Source organism: Poecilia latipinna, unplaced genomic scaffold (assembly GCF_001443285.1).
Source record: "Poecilia latipinna isolate Pla-1442-1.1 unplaced genomic scaffold, P_latipinna-1.0 Scaffold2321, whole genome shotgun sequence".
NCBI classification, from domain to species: domain Eukaryota; kingdom Metazoa; phylum Chordata; class Actinopteri; order Cyprinodontiformes; family Poeciliidae; genus Poecilia; species Poecilia latipinna.
This window is the reverse complement of record NW_015114937.1, coordinates 13541-17698: the sequence shown is the minus strand read 5'-3', so window position 1 is coordinate 17698 and position 4158 is coordinate 13541.

Below are 4158 nucleotides of genomic sequence, written 5' to 3'. Positions count from 1 at the left end.
TTTTTAAACTTCTCCCCTCCCGCGGTGGGTTTTTTTTTGTTTTTTTCCCCCTTTGGGTTTTTTTTTTTTTTTTTTTTTTTTAGCTGTGACATCTTCTTTCCAGTAACCTTTCGTTCTCCCTCCATAGATTATACACCATAGATAATGGTGCTTCTGACCATAGATGAGATTTCTGTTTCGATTATTTGCGTTGTTTATTATTGTCACAAATGGTATTGCATAAACCAGTTAATTTCTTTGTGTTGATTTTTGTGCTCTTAGAAAGTATACACACAAAACGGAAAGAACTATGTGAAATTATTGTAATCTTGTGTGTTTTGTTAGTTACATGCTTCTCTTTCTGTGATAATTGGTAATACCCAGATCTCATGTCAATTAACCTCCTTCCCATTAATTAAAAGCCTGTCAGTTTTCCGAACTTCTCACTGGTTTCCTGTTTCCCATCGTCTGTAGCATCCTGTTTAGCTCCCTTGTGCATCTGTCTTTATCGAATCTTATGTTCTTTTCACACTTGTTTCCTGGTTTTTCCTTTTTTAAAATAATGTTTTGTCTGCAAAATTGACCTGGCTCTCTTCTCTGGGTGTCTATTTTAACCATTTTACAACATGAACCCTTATGGTATATGATTTTGATCTGGAGTCCATAACATATTAAAACAGCATTTCAGATTGTCCAGTTTATTGTAAGGAAACTACCCTGGGCAATAAATATTTTTATTGTAACAAAGTCAACTATGTTATATAGTTCACATACTGTGATATTACACCATATGAGAGAGACATTATCCTTGATTATCAGATGACAGTGATGAAGCATTACTCCTCTTTCTTATTGACTGACTGATCCAGGAGACTTTAACAATAGCCCTTACTCTTATAAATATGCAAATGATCTGTGATGGGAGTTTGTAGCCTTTTCCACCCTGTTGCACAGTAGCTACATTTTCTTGCTATATTTTGCTTGGGAGATGAAAAGGTTATGGAGATCATGTCTTAATAAATCTGTGTTTTGAAAGAAAAACGTAGATCATCTATCTTGTTCCACCTTCTTCATTTAGTTGTAGATATTTTGAAGATCACCCACTGGTTGGTTAAGGAGGACAGCTTATAAAACTTAATGGATTTAAAGGAGAACAGCTGAAGGTCATCAGCCTAAAAAATGGTGAGAAACATTTTAAACTGAGGTCTTTCCCTTATAATGTCTCCTCTTCATGTCATCACATTTTCACACAGTGAAACTCCTCCTCTTCCTGTTGAAATTGAAATTTATGTTAATTCAGTGTATAGTAGGATTAATAGTCCTTACTCGGGTCTCCTCTAATTAGTTCACTGCATCTGGATATCCAACACCTACTCCTTTTTAAAACCCTTTGTGCTTAGTCTGACTGAAACACCTCAGTGATTGTAGAAATAGCTGAGTATTTCTCCCACAATGAAGCCTTTAACACTGATGAGTGTTGTCCTGAGCGTTAGCTTTTAGCAGTTGGGTAAGAGGCATTCTCTGATCTAAGGACATATTTTATTTTTAATTTCCTACCAGCCAGGCCAGTTGTTAATAAACCACAAGTGTATAACTTTGTGTGTTTCTAGTCTTTATGTAAGGACTTTTAGAAAACATTCAGGAAAGAAACTTGGAATGAGATTTGAATGTGTTCATGTTACTGTGCCTTTGTCCACAAATGCAGATTTCCACTTCTGTAACTGAGTGTGAAGTCACTCCAGCACAAGATACTTCATGACTGCATGTAGCTGTTTACCCAAGAGTCACATTAATTAGGCAGATTAACAGACTAATAAACAGAGCTTCATCATGACCCGCTTTGTTATCGCTCAGAAGCTAACAAGGCAAAGAGGATTAAATGACTGAGCAATGACAAGAGATAACTAGTGTTCAGTCTACGCCGAACAATATTTTATTGTTTTGGTATTAAACTAAACTAGATAGTGTGCATTTCCTATGAAATTGCAAGTGTGAATGCTCAATGCTTTTGGTGAAAATGGCAAAAGCGTTTGAAGCCAACTGCTGAAGACTTGCAGAAAGGTAAGAAATAGTCCATGCAGTGTGAAAAACCCAGGGAACAGCCAAAATTAGCAAAAAAGCTAAAACTAGCTAAAATACTAGCATCTAGGCTACTACTAGCATGTGGGGTACAGTATATTCCATGTAAGAAAAAAAAAAAAAAACTCATGTAAAACTTAAAATTTGAAAAGGACACGAACATTCCCCTATTCATTCTGATAAAAACGGTGGGTGAATGAAATCCATACCGTTAATGGTTCCTTAAATATCAACATTTGTTTGGAGGCATCATTTAGTATGATGACTAACATGCTACATGCAGTACGAAAAAAAATCAACGTCAAAAGCTAAAATTATTTCCAGGTGTCAAACAGCATAAAAGCTGTTAAACTGCCCAACTTTAAAATGGCCACTGCCTTGTTTCCTCCATGACAGCCCTGAAACTGTCATGGAGGAACTGCCTATTCATTGCTATGAATAGGCAGGACCTAACACATCCACTATGAAACACAACGGACATTTTATATTGTATATATAATAAAAAAAACATGAAGGTTATGAATACCAAGATATAGCCGGCATTAGGAGAGCAAGCTGAATAGTATAAAAGTTGAATGGTGAACTATAGCACAAAAAACAGCAACCAGAAAAGTGGAACTCAATAGTATGAATGCTGTAGGCATTCACACTAATAAAATGTTCTGAAGGCTGTATTGTAGTTCTCAGCTTCACCACTAGGTGGCGCGACCGTTTTGTGAGTAATATATTTGTTCAAAATGCTGTTCAAGAAGCAGTGCAGATCAGCAGACGTTGTGTTCGTAGGAAGTTTTGTGGTTTTATGAGTGTGCGTATATAAGACTGGTAAGTTACAGTCTATGTAAGTAGGATAATATGTATATTTTATTATCTTGGACATTTTCTGTTTGCTCAATTTTTCCAGAGTAAGCGATGGCTAAGCTATAGCTAAGCTAAAACAAACAATGTAAGTGTGTCATGTAGCTAGTTTACTGGTTTCCCTTCTTTTACTTCACATGTCAGTGGATTTCTTCAAAAGCCTACTTTTATATTATCTCCTATCTTTTTTACTCAGTTCAGGTGTGGTATACATGGACAGATTGTAAGAAAAAAGTTAGAAACACCTTTACTTTTTTTCTATATATTCTGCAGTATACATTTTTTCATTGTCACTATTTGCAACTAGCGACAACGTGCATGCAGGACAGCTTCATGCATCCATCCATCCTGATGGATAATGTCTTGCTTCATTTGTCCTACATTCAAATAAACAGATTACCACTGTCTGTTAGCTGATCATTAAACAGACCATCAGCAGGACAGTTAAAACAAAAAAGCTGCAGAACTCTTGTCCTTGACGACTAGACGTCAGTACTCCCGGTGTAGAGTATGTTGAATATTTTAGCTTTTCACGTAGCAAAAATATTCTACATGAAGGAAGATGAACAAAAAATACATATACAATCCAAGTAAATTGACTTGGTGGCAGTTTGATAGAGGAAAGATTTGACAGTACCAGACTTGGTGAGAATAGCCTTCTGCCTCAATCAGTTAGCGGGGATAGAACAGTGAGAGACAAAACGAAATGTTCTGAAAGAAACACCACAAACAAACAAACGAATAATCACTGTGTGTTTGCTGTTGGCCAATAACTGTGGATCAGAGAATATTTTTTCCGTGGCCAGATACCTGCAGGGAAAGAGAAGCAAAACTGTGGATAGGAAAAACAAAGTAGTGGTTTGCTATAATGGCTCACAAATGCATAAAGAGAGAGGGGCACTGGAGGGTAAAAGGAAGTTGCTTGGTGCATCATTGGATGTGCCCCAGAAGCTACATCAGTCTGCAGCAGTGAAATAGAAAATGCATCAGGGTAAGCGGAGCCAGCTCTTAGCAAAAGGAGAAGTTTCATAAAGTAAAGTTTTTAACTCGATATTACAGGTGGAGATGGTGCTCACTTACTGAACCTAAACTGGGAGACGTTTCCACAAGAGAGTAACCTGATGGCTGAAGGCTCTGATTTCTGTTGCTTTGATATTCGAAGAGACCTACGGTGTGCTGGTAGAGACAGACTGAAAATAAAACAAGCAAACATTTGACTGCAGCCTCCTACATATAAAACCTTTT